The sequence below is a fragment of the Asparagus officinalis genome, chromosome 3 (genome assembly GCF_001876935.1).
Source record: "Asparagus officinalis chromosome 3, Aspof.V1, whole genome shotgun sequence".
Classification (NCBI taxonomy): Eukaryota; Viridiplantae; Streptophyta; class Magnoliopsida; order Asparagales; family Asparagaceae; genus Asparagus; species Asparagus officinalis.
Window position 1 is genome coordinate 52,898,754 of NC_033796.1, and position 14,200 is coordinate 52,912,953.

The window sequence follows — 14,200 nt, forward strand, 5'->3', positions numbered from 1 at the left end:
ATTCCTCCAATGAACGAGAGGTCCACTTTCAAATCGAGTGATCAAACCTTCCAAAGTTAGGATCGTCTTAAACCTCTCATTCGGTCAAACCTTCCTACAGTTAGGACCAAAACCAAAATCCCCTCTCGATTCCTCCAATGAACGAGAGGTCCACTTTCAAATCGAGTGATCAAACCTTCCTATAGTTAGGATCACCTCAAACTCCCGCTTGATCAAACCTTCCTACAGTTAGGGCCAAAACCACAATTCACTCTCGATAAATGAGAAATTCACCTTTAATTCGGTAATCCAACCTTCCGACAGTTAGGATATCCGAATCTGTCCGATTCTCGGAGTGGAGATCCCACTTCTAGTTTCTTTTGCGCTGGAAATAGAATATAAAATTCTTCCTTTCCAGAATCAATGAATAGAATATAAAATTCTTCCTTCCTTGTATTCGGGTTCGCCTTCACCCTAATAGAAGACCGGGAAATAGAATATAAAATTCTTCCTTTCCCACACCAACCTTTTCCAAGAATTTATCAATCTAGGATTCATCCTAGGAAGTTTATCCCGAATCCTAAGCAAGGATAAGCCCGCCTAACACGTGCTGTCGGTTTAGTCTTTCTCCGTAGAAAAAGACATCAGAGTTCGATTCTGGGGTATCTTATCCTGAAACCTAAGCAGGGATAAGTTTGTGCCTAACCCGCGCTGTCGGTTAGTTCTTAACCGTTAAAAAGAACACCCGCCCACATATTCAACATTTTGGCAGGTTATTATTAATAACACCAAAATCCATGCCTTACACGCATGGGGAATTTCATTCTGAATCCTAAGAAAGGATATGCCGACGCCTAACACGCGTCGCCGGTTTAGTCTTTCTCTGTGGAAGAAGACACCAGAGTTCGATTCTGGGGTATTTTATCCCGAAGCCTAAGTAGGGATAAGTCAGCGTCTAACACATGTTGCCGGGTAGCCTGTTCCCATAACAATGGCGAAGTCTACGTATTCGAAGTCGTATCATCAAGTCTAAGGGAGTTCATTCCTTTAGCACAACGTCATATGCGGAACAGACTTAAAACAATCCGCATGTAAGCCCGATTCAAACGGTAATCGGTAAAAGCCTGTCAAATCCGTTGAGGGCTGAGGATTTACCAAAAATCCTAAGTCAACGTCTGATACACGTTGTTGTTTAGTCTTCACAGGAGAAAGATGAAGTCTACGTATTCAATATCGTAGCACTAAAAGGGTTAACTCTTTTAGCATAACGTCACATGCGGAATGGACTTAAACAATCCGCATGCTAGCCCGACTCAAACGGTAGTCGGTAAAGGCGCATCAAACCCGTTGATGGCTGAGGGTTTGCCAAAAATCCTATATATGCGAAAGTCACTGACGCACCAGCCCCATTAGTTGGTCTCGTGACTTAGACATCCAACAAATTCGGGATAAGATCCACACGTGCAGATGAAGCAGCTTTAATAGTTGGTCCTGCAGCCTAATATTTAGGACCGTCACGCTCCAACGTCTTAAGAGCTTAAACTATGAAGACTCCAGCAAACGTATGAGTATAAACTGTGTCAATCACCGGTCAACTCGTTACAACTAAAATCAACGCCGGACAACGCGTTACAGTAAAGGTCGATGTCGGTCAACGCATCAGCAATTTCGTCAAAATAAGGCAAAAGATGATTCCAAGGAGTTCAATTACAATCAGAATTCCCGACGAAGATGATCAGTTCAAAGTCAACTCAACGATAAGAGCTAAATTCAGAAACTTACACATCAACTTCAATCCAAGATTTCGACAACGGTCAGACGATAAACGCAGCACCAGAAGAACTTTATTTATTCGATAAAATACCGAATAGACTAAAGGCTGAAGAAGTTAAGAATTGAAGCAGTTTATAGGTCCTTTCACACCGACTGAAGGTTGGAACTATCACATCCAAAACATTCCAGACTCCTCTATAAAAGAATGAGTCTGAAAAACTTTGGAGGGGGTATCTGTAGGCGTCGAAAAATACCTATAGGTATCCACACACAGCTCGAGACGGAGAGAAGATGACGAATGTCGTTATCCGAATTATCTGACGCCGACCAATGCATGAAACAAAACGGCCAACGCTAGATGGCCCGCGTGCTCACCGGCCACCACGAAGTGGCCAACACGTTCACCATTCACCTCCAACTTAACAAAATTTATGATGCAAGTTGGTGAAGCGTACGAGTCAACGTAACACACGAAATGGCAAAAGACAACGCAGCTAGGAGTTGTGTTTCACCCAAAAGGGGCGAAACACCATGTGTGACTCGCACATATCATGTGTGGTTCGGCTATTGGAAGTTGTAGGTCTTTTCGTCAGCTTTCCAACACATCTTGAATCACCTCATTCCGAAATCGGACGAGAGAGTTAGAGCCAAAACACTTGAGGTAGTACGAACTGGCTCGCACAGTAGTACGAACTGGCTCGCGAGGTAGTACGAACTGGCTCGGTGACTCGCACCCATGCGAGTCACCAAATGGTGGCTCGCACAAAAAGTAATGTTTCGGCCATGTTGTGATTTGATTCTGAAGAAACTCAAAACACAAAAGTTGTAGGTCTTTTCATCAGCTTTCCAACGCATCTTGAATCACCTCATTCTGAGATCGGACGAGAGAGTTAGAGCTAAAACACCATAGGTAGTACGAACTGGCTCGCATGGCTGCGAGCCACCTGGCCGAGCCACCCAGATCTGAGCCCAGATCTGGTTTGAAGAGCCTATAAATGGACCACTGGGCTCATTTTTGAGAGGGGGGACTTTTGAGGGGAAACTCTGCTGGATTAAAGGCTCAAGACTAAAAAATGTTGGAGCTTTGGAGCTTTGGAGCTTTGAAGACTCGGGCTTATCAGATCTGGTTCTTGGCGATCATCCATGCCAAATAAGGTAGGAGTTTGAGAGAGATCAGATCTGAGATCTACACGGTCATCCTCCAGATCAAAACTTGGTTTTTGATCCCGAGAAGAGTATTGATTTCGCTTGGTCGATTTCGATTACTTAGGGCTTATTTCCTTGGTGAAATAATCCCCTCGGCTGTTATTTCCTTCGTGAAATAACACCCGTCATACCGTGTAGATCCGACCGGATCAAGATCGTGCGGTGGTCCACGGATTAACCCTGGCGCAGGCAAAGAACCCACACAAGCAAGAGACCGCAAAACAGGATTTTGCAATTTATTCGAGAGAAGGAAAGTTGTAATCTTTTTTCTTTTTGTTGATTTTGTTGTAACCAGATCTTATAAAAAGACCGGATTTTTTGTAATCGAAAAACTATTACTTGAGAAAGCAATGAATTGAATGAAGGTAATTTTCCCCGCGAACAAAGTCGACCTTCAAAAATATGCTCGCGCCTCCCAACTGATCCAACATGCCGTCTAGCCGAGGAATTGGGAACCTATAGCGAATTGTAATCTTGTTAATGGCTCTACTGTCCACACATCCTTCAACTCCCATCTTTCTTTGGTGTCAACACGGCCGAAACTGCACATGGACTCATACTCTCTCGGATGTGGCCTTTCTTACTAAGTTCCTCAATGGTGTCCTGTAAAATATTCTTCTCATGCAGATTCATGCGATAATGAGGGAGATAAGAAAACACTGAACCCAGAATGAAATCAATGTGGTGTTGAATATCCCTCATGGGAGGAAGACCCTAGAGTAGCTCTTTAGGAATCAACACTTCGAACTCCTTAAGTAGCAACTTCAACTTCTCTGGAACCTCCATGGGCGTCTTTAATTCTTCCTTCACCACTAAGGCAAACATCTGTTTCAACTCTTTTGACTCAGCCAGAAACTCTCCAATGTTACAAAAAGATATACGTTTGGAAGTTTGATCTTTGGGGCTCTTTGGAGAGGGTGGAATAGGTGGTGTGATGTTCTTTTTATTCATCCACACAAAAGAGTACTCGTTCTTCTTGCCGCCATGCTTAGCGTCAACATCATACTACCACAATCATCCCAACAAAACATGGTACGTGTCCATATCCACAACATCACAAGCAACAAAATCACTATAAGTCTTGCCTAGTGATAGTGGCACGTGACATACTTCGGTCACCTTCACGGAGGGACCCTTCTTGATCCATCCGATGGTATATGGCATAGGCTTGGTCTCGGTCAGCAATTTCAAATGATCCACTAAGGACTTTGACATAATATTCTCACTGCTTCTATTGTCAGTGATGAGGGTGCACACCTTGTTACTGATTGAACATCTAGAAAAGAAAATTTGGTGTCGTTGTGATGAATCTGGTGTCTTCTGAGCACATAGGAGTCATTGAACAACACACGACACATTGTCGCCCTCAATCTCGGCAACCTCTTCCTTGTACTCTTCTTCAGATGTTGTGTGTTCATCCTCAGCTTCCTCATAATCCTCAAGATTGACCTTCCGCTGCTACGGGCACTCGTTGGACTTATGCCTTGGTTGGAGACATCAGAAACACTTCCCTACAGTCGGCTTGGCATATAAACTTGCTTGAGTCATTGGGGGCTATGGTTGAGTTATCGACCGCTCGGCTGACCGTGGAGTAACATGCCGATCAATCGTCCTTTGCACGACCGACTCTCCTCTCACCTTCTCGACCGAACCTCCTTGTTCGGTTCGTCTGAAAAGTAACGCTTTAGAGGATAATATTTCCGCCTTGAGAGTCATGTTATGGGCTTCGTCCACAGAGTACATGTTGTGGATGGTGACCTTCTCTTGAATTGAATACTTCAAACCTCTGATATATTTGGCTGTGAGTTGCTCTTTGCTCATAGACAAATCATAAAGAGAAGTACGATGGAAGAACTTTTCGGTATAAGCGCTTACTAATCTGATTCCTTGATGGTATTTCTCGAACTAGTTGTAGGGAATTTTTTGGTAGTCGGGTGGTAGGAACCTAGCTTGTAGTAATTGCTTCATGCGACGCCAAACCCCCGCGGCTCCTCCTTTAAGATGACATGCTACAAACTTCACATAGTTTGCTTCGGGCACATTAGCCATCTTAAAGAACTTCTCTACTTCATAGAGCCAATCCAAGAAAACCTCTATGTCCATATTTCCTCTAAAGGAAGGAAGCTCTACCTTCATCCGATAGTCTTAGTCCTGATGATATCAGCCTTGTCGGTGGTAGTTGTGACGAGGGTTGTAGCCTCTACCCCGACCTCTACCATAAGGTCGATCTCCCTCTTCTTCGCTCGACATGTTATCATACCATGGCCATTCAAATTGGTTACCATAGTCCACTTTGTCGTCGTTGTAATCATCATAGGGAAGGGTTTGATTGGGAAGTCATCGATGATGTGGAGGGGGTTGATATGGAGGGGGTTGGTTTGGACGGGGGTGATTTTGAGGTGGATGAACTGGAGGGGTTTGAGGATTGCACGGGGGTGGATGTCGGGGTTGCCTAACTCCGGATCCGCCTAGGTGAAGACCGTCGGTGAAGTTATTCCCATTGTTGAGGTGAAGGGTAAGTCCTTCAAAGGCTTGTTGAATGTTCTGAAGAGACGCCTCCAACGTGCCAAATCTTCCATCCATAGAACTCATCCTCACGGAAAGATCCTGTTGAGATAGCTCCTTCTCACCGTCACCTGCCATTGTGGAGGATGTTGAAGCCGAAGCTCTGATACTACTTGACACAGACGTAGAAACAAGGAGGCCGACCGGATATCATTCTGATGCCGACGAGCCCTGACAATAGCAGGTAATTCATGAGCTTGAATCCAAAAGTTTTAAGTTTCTCAATTTTGAGAACGAAAACAAGGAGAAAATTTCTCTTGATTGAATAATTGAAAGTTAATTGTTTGATTTACAAAAGAAACTATTATATAAAGCCAAATAAATCTGTCCTAACGCTAATAAAAAAGAAACTCTAATTCTAAAAGTAAATATCCAAAAACAAACTCTTTTCCTAATCTGTTTTTTGAGTCGACACGAGGCGTGCCGAGTAGTACCGCCTTTCGTGTCGATTGGACATGAGTCGACTAATGCCACGCCCCGCTTCCCAAAACCCGGGAATCGAAACGTGAGCAAGCCTACGACATATTAGATTGAGAAGAAATATACGCTATTATTTTTCTTCTTCTCAATCCAATACGCTAAGCGTCTGAAAATAAATACAATGTGAAGTCACAGGTCCCCGATCACAATCAACAAGAATATAATGACAATCCAGAATAAGAAATAAACATATCATCCATGATAAATCATCTCGGACATAAAAATATGGGTTAAACATACCCTTATTACAAAAATGGTCCAACTAAAAAAATAAGAAATACATAGTCCATAATGAAAGTATTGTTAAAATACTAAATCCATCATCAACTAGGGAAAGGTACGGTAAAAAAGTTTTAATGTTCATCAGCTACTACAGAGGAAAACTACTGGGCTTCAGCTTATTCTTCTACTCCACCTGTAAGGCGCTCCTATTGAGAATCCTCAGGCTCCTGCACGATTTCGAACTGAGGTTGTCCGTCTCCTAAATCTGACGTACACCCAGAAAATAGGAGTACGTCAGCGTGTATAATACATGGCAAGATCCCCCAAGGCAGGAACAAATACAATAACGGTCAATGCTATAGCAGAAATAAAAATAGAACATGTGATGATAGTAATAACGTTAGAGGCGTGCAACTGGAATACTAATAATCAAAAGAATCCAAAAATCAACCAAGTAACAAGACTATACGGGTAGCGATCAGAAACCATCCAAGCAACAATGTCATACAATAGATGGAATTAATACTTAAAAATCTACACATCGAGACGTAGTACGTCGAGCGAAATAATCCAAACAAGGAAACCCTCCTGTATAAACCATATGTCTCGAATTGTAAATAATTAAATATTAATTCCGATCTATGTATAGAAGGTTCAATGGGTAGAAACAAACTGAATGAGTGATTAATTGTGAGGAGCACTGAATTCATTTGCTCCCATCCCTAGGGTGATCAGTGCTCATAAAAAGCAAGTGAAAGGTTGAGTCTAACTCTTAATGAATCCAAGACCCATGAGGCAGGATGCTTACTTGCTCGCATCCTTATTAGGATTCACCTATATGTGTGTAGTTGTGAGGCCGCGACTATGGGATCAGGGCTGCTCCCTAGTAACACACATGAAAGATACCTGCGCAAGGCCGATAATAGCGCAACCCGTTTAGAATTCTTCAAAACTGTACTATGTGTGCTTTCTGTAGAAATCCGATAAATGAGACTGGTTCAAGGCGAAGTCCACCAAGCTCTCACGGATCTATACAACTGTCACTAAGTGAAGGTTCAAACCGAAAGGTACCTCCACCTATTACATAGTATAAGGGAACCAGCAATCTTATTTATTTTTAAGTTTTTATTTTATTCTTATTTCTGAGCTATTTCAAGTTTTAAGTTATGTGGGGGATTGTTGGAGTTGTAACTTAAAACTTGGGTTTGTAGAGGAAAAGAGGAAAACTTTAGTCCCACATTGGAAAAGAGATGGGAAGATAGACTCTTTATAAGCCTTCCCTTTCTCTCCTATGCCTACAAGAAAACAAAGGTTATGCTCCACACCACACACGCGCGCGCCGGCCGGGCCGGGCTCGGGCTCGGGTTCGGGTCGGGTGGCGCGCGCACACGACCTGCGGCCACGAATGCAGCTCTTTTTGAATAATTAAAATATAATTTTTATTTTTGAACAATTAACATGTGATAAATATTTTGTAACAGAAATATTTCGTAACGGTAAAAATTTATTAGTGTGATTAAAAACGTGATAAATATTTTGTGAATTTATTATGTAACGGAAGCGTTTTTTAATTTTATAACGGCTAAGCTTTATTAACGTGATTAAAACATATTAACTACGGGTTTATGTAACGGCTGTTTTTCCCTATAAAAGGATCTAAAATCCGAAGAGTTTAACACAGTGAAAAATCAACAGATCTCTTCTCTTCTTCTTTTTTTTTTCAAAATAGTTTTCTGTTTACGCTGGTTCCCTGAAAGTCTAGAAGAATTCGCAAAACCTTCTTGAAGCTCGTGCCGACGAGAAGGAGGTCGCCTGACCGAGGGTCGTTGTATCTCCGGGGACTTTTGCCGCGTAGCCCTGTACGAGAGGGGGCAATTAGTTTCTTGGGACAGTGCTTGCACGCCTCGACCATCAGGCCGTATTTCTAACTCTGTTTCTTTTTCATTTCATATATTTCTTATATCTGTGTTATAATAGTGATTATCTGTTAATTATTAAATTGCTTAAACTGATTTTCGTTATTGTCTAAACAGCTAATATTCCCAACATTAACACCCTAATCCTCTGTATGTATGTAAATATAATCCACGCTTTCGTCTTTATGATCGATCAATGGTTAATTATTTTTTTTCTCATTCTATCGGTTATGTCTGTTATTAAACAATTATATATATAATTTAGAAAAGTGATCTCTCAGATGTGACCGTGTGAGGAACAAGAATCATTGAATATATAGGTTCTCCAAGATGTATATATTTGATAAATTTCGAAGCGACGACTAAGCAAAGCGCAGCAAAGACTGCATAACTTATTTTAGGTGATCTGTGAGTTTATGACACCGACACCTGCGAATCTGACCAATATATAATCATTCAGGTGCATTTCACGTACAAAAATATACAATTAATGTAATTGAAGACGGTGAAGAAGCGTGATCTTAAAATAAGGCAGCATATTTCATGGCATCAATATTGCCGCCGTCCGCTTAGACAAGGAGATTACGAAGTACCAATTATGACTTATAAAGAAAACATAGAACCAATTATAGCTGACTTTTGTACCTAGCCATCCGTTACGCGTAATTCTTTTTTATAGTCATGAGTCAACACGAGGAAATGTCGACTCGACGAGTGGTCTAATTAAACCGAGTTCTTGTTCTATACTTCTATTGTATTTATTTATATCAAAGAGAATGTGTGCTCAACATCTATGAAAAATTTCTTAGAAAGGCGAACAATAAACATCTATTTAACTAAAACTAAATACACAATATTATAAAAACGTAGTATTATGTAGTTTTGGGTTTCTAGTATTATAGTTTTCTGCTTTTAGTGTTTGGGCCTATACGAATTTGCGTTGATTGTTAAAATGTTAAATGAGTTTTTACTTTCCAATGAGCTAATTCTATTCGCTATTACTTATTACACACATTTCATATAACTTCATGGTAAATATCAGGTGTTTGAGTTCGGGTGCAATTTGAAAATTCCTTAGAGGGGCAAATTGTAAATATTACCTGAACCTATACGCAATTCGTAAATTTCTAGGGGTGCAACTGCACCCCTAGACACATATCTGAATCCGCCCCTGGTCGTAAGTTTCGTTTTTAGCAGTACCCAGTGAACTAAAAAAAAAAAATCCAGGTCTACCCAGGTATCGACACAAATAAACTTCTGCATTTAAAAAAAAAACACAAAAAATGATGAAATATGCAAGAGAATTAAAAAAGCCTATCTATGATTAGCCCAAAATTAAATGTATCCGCTAGCTTTGCGCAAGCTAAGCTGTTAATATCTCTCCACCTTATATTGTTCTCACGAGCTATGCGTCATCTCTACGACTCTAAATAATGTAGATATTTTAGAATTTGCAATTAGAATTGAATTGTGTATCATTATCATATATGTCCCGTAGCACTACATTAAAAAAAAGTATTAAAGATTGGGCTGATTCATGTGTAAAGATGAACATTTTTATTTGAATCACATCTATGAATGATAAACATTTATAACGTTCAGAAAAAATAGTAAATTACTCTAAAAATGATTAAAATAGCTTAAGAATACGTAATTAATTAGATTTCTTAAAACGCGCATATATACCCTGCGGAAATTTGGCTTTTCATTGAGAATATTAATTTAAAAAAAATTAATTATTGGTACTAGCAATAATAAATGATTGTGATTGAAGAAATTGATTGCCTATTGTCTCTTTGCAGTTTTTAAGATCCAAATTCATGTTTATGGTTCGTTTTTTAACTCGGTGGAAAAGTTTTACAGCGCCTCCACATCAGATTTTTCGTGGCCACGTAGGATATAAGCTTTCCGTCGGGTTTTTTTTCATATCTTTGGTTCGTTAGGGTTAAAGAAGGGAAACTCGATGAAAATCGCTGCCACATCAGATTTTTTTCTCTCCCCCAATTCCTTCCTCAACCTCGTGAAATCGACGAAAACTGCAGCCACATCAGCTTTTTGCCATATAAACAAAAGTTTTCTCTTTTTTTCCATGCGAACCAAACACAAGAAAAATAAATACATTTGTTTCCCACCATTTTTTTTGCGAATCAAAGCGAAACAATCTATTTCTTAAAAAAGTTTAGAAAACTCAAAACTTATGTTTTTGTACATGAAAATGTATTTACCTGTATCTAGAAAACGAACCAAACATCCCCTTATTCATTTAAGAAAACATGAAGGCAATACTAGGTTCATACGCGGGCGCCGCAAAATGTGCATGCATTTGCTAACTCTGAAACTTTAATTTTCCTCCCCTTTTTTCTTTTTTTAGCCTCATCTTATCTTTTCTGCTTTCTGCGGGAATACTATATATGAAGAAATTTAGAAGGGATTTTGATTGTTGGCTCTCATCGTTTCTTCGGACGACCGCATGCTTTTTATCCTAGCGTGTTAATATTCCTTCTCAAATGTTCACTGGTTTTATTTCTTTAAAAAAAACAAGGTTCACTCGTTTTATATTCGTATCCAATGAAAATTTATGGTGAAATGTTCTCTGAATGCAATGTCCACACTTTATGATGTACTTGTTTTGGGCATTTGTTAACGTGATATTCAAGTTTTCAAACCAGGAGTGGTTTTTTGTTAGAAAAATCTAGGGAAAATTGCTGAGGAAAGAAACTCAGATGGAAATCCACGCAAACGCCGAGAGAAGGTCACACAAGATCAAAAATAATGGCACGAACACAAACAAACGAATTTAACATGGTTCGGAAGGTTGCTTATGTCCACGGGGTAAGAAGGGGATTGGTTTTCACTATTAGAAAGAGAGAGTACAAATAAAGATTACAAAATCACTCAAAACCTCATAAATTAATCTCTCAAACAAAGCTCTCAAAGCTCTCACCAAATCTCCCAAACATACAGCTCAGAAGTCTCTCAAATTCCCCTTTTACTTATTTTCTCTTCTAAAACGTTCCATATGTATAGAAATCCTAAAACCAAAAACATACTAGGAATTCTAAAACCAAAATCAAAACAGAATAGGAATCCTAATAACATGTTACCAAAACAGATTAGAAATCCCAGATTAGAAATCCCAATAACCTGTTACCAAAACAGATTAGGAATCCCAATAACCTGTTACCAAAATAAATTAGGAAACATATTAGGAACCTGTTATCCAACAATTCTCCATATCGGCGAAGTGTTTCCAAAACTGAGCCGACATCAATACCAACCAAACGTCCACTTGTTGCGTCCAGTACGAAGTGGAACAAATCCACGTTAACGAACTCAATTCACAACAAGTCAAGACCCAAACGAGAATATGAACAAACTTCAAATATCGGTATCAACTCACCAAACCGACTGCATCATAACTGACTGCCTACGTATCCTCTTGCCCAAGGAATCAAACCTCACGTAGTTCACCCAAATGGCCTTCAAAGGCCCTCAATCAACTAGAAAGATTCTCAATCCTTCACGATCATCACCAACAAATTTGTAGCTGATAACTCTCCCACTAGCCTCAAAGTGAAATGAACCAAACACCTCCACCTGAGGTGAACCAACGGCCATAGCCAAATCTAAACTGTGTCCGTCAGCTGCACTCGAATCCTGATCCTCAATATCATCATCTGCATCCACATCAATATGATCCCTAAACCGTGTCACCTCAGTTGGAATCCTAAACGATACAGAATGACCTGGAGAACGTGGAGTAATCTCCACCTAACGTGGAGTAGCATCACTCTCCACCCGCTACGATATCCTAATGATCTGTCCAACACTCTCCACCTGCTGATAGTCAAATGTGACAATACTGCTCAGAACAATATTAGAGTCCTATACCTGGTAACCAAACACGCCTCTGAATACCAAATGTGCACTCGGATTAAATTTGACATCCTCGATGTGACAATATGTCGGGCATCCAAATATCCAAAGCAATCCAAAATCTAAAGCAGCTCCACTAGATCCAAATACTCCAAACGCAACAGACGGCAACCTGTAAATAAGATAGCTCCAATATGTCAAAGACACATCACCAAAACTCCTTTGCAAACCACTGTTCGACATCAAACACCGATCCTCCTCCAACAAGGAACAACTCATCAAAATTGCCATCTCATCTCATTACTCCAATGTTTCCTTTCCAATAAAGTGTCTCAAACTGTCTTGAGCTAGGCGCAAATGCAGAAAATTAATGATCCCTCTTGATCGAACTTCCTACCAAAACCAGAACGAAATATTACCTTTCTGCCTATACACTTCTTCCACCTGTTGTTGACTACTAGGACTTCACTCCGACGGGACTTGGTTGCAACCCACAAATACCTAGAATAGTCTTAAACACATGAAACAAAATACTTATTAACTCCCAATGATGCCTCTTTGGAAGGACCACAAATGCCTACGTGAACACCACCTAGAAGACCCTTCACTCGATGAACAGAATTGTCAAACTCCATCTCGGTCTTCTTACTCACACCAACATGTTCACAAGACTTCAATATGCAGGTCAAGGCACCTCTCACCAATCCATGCACGATATCAACACTCAAATATCCTAGCCTCAAATGCCATAGTCTAGCCCAATCAAAAGAAATCGTCAGCTCTCCACCTGTCACCGTGCTCTTAATCAAATAGTACAAATTATTCTTCCTGACGCCCTTCATTACAATCATGGATCCTATTGTGACCTTCAGAGATGCATCCTCTAAGATCACCTGTAGCCTATTGTCTCCAAAACTCCAAGTCAAATGATGTTCTTTGACAACTACGCAACGAACCTCACTTTCTTTAACTCCCTAATCACTCTGTCACACATTCTGATCCGAACTGTTCCAATACCACTAATAGGACATTCATGATCATTACCCATGAACACGACATCTCCTCTTTCCAACTCCTTAAAGTTGGAGAACCAATCTCTCCTAGGGCAAATATGGTATGAAGCACCCGAATCCAACATCCACTCAGTCAGCATCACAATTTGATGGTAGTGCAGGGCATGAGTAGCCCGAAGAATCCGAATCTGAATTGTCGTCCTACCCTTGGCAACATTCATCTCAAAAGCTTGTATAGCTTTTCTCTTATTCTTCCTGGCCCGAACTTTTAACTTTGGGCATTCAGACTTTCAATGTCCATCTTCTTTGCAAAAAACACATTGATTCCTACTAATTATAGGATGTGCTCCTTTAGACTGCGACCTCCTATTTCGGTTTAGACTCTTCCCTCTTACGACCAATTCCCCGCGCTACTGTATCAATTGAAGTCTTCTTATCTTTCTTCCTAAGCTGATAGTTCACAAGTGCAGCGGTGACCTTACTATATGAAAGAGATGTTTTCCAATTAATAAGAGTAAGAACGAAGATCTCATATTCATCGTTAGGCAAGGAACTCAACAACAATAATGCATTGTCCTCATCTTCAATCATAACATCCACATTCACCAAATCCGTAAGAAGCTTCGTGTAATGATTCATGTGATCACTAATCGAGATTCCTTTCTTCAATTAGAAACGATAAAGCCTCCTCTTCAAATGCAAACGGTTCTAAACACTCTTTGTCAAATACTTGCTCTCAAGAATCTCTCAAATCTTCTTTGCAGAAGTCTCATTGATCACATCATATTTTAGATCCTGTGTAAAACAAGAGCTAATCACACCATACGCTGTCCGATTCATCTTCTTCCAAACTCTTTCTTCAACGTCTTCCGGCTTGTCATCCAACTCCAAAGTATCTTCCAAATTTTACGCGTTTAGCGCATCTAAAACTTCACATCTCCATAATCCAAAGTTGTTCGTACCATTAAACTTTTTCACATCTATCTTCATAGAGTGGATATTCAAACTTTTAACTGTCTTCACGCCAGAAGAACCACTCTCAACACCTTCTTTCCCAGCCATATTCCTCAAAATACCAATAAACCAATGTGGAACAAACTGAAAAATAGATCCAAACTGTGAGAAAAGATGATTTTTACCTCCAACTGAAACCCCAATAAGAGCCTCCAA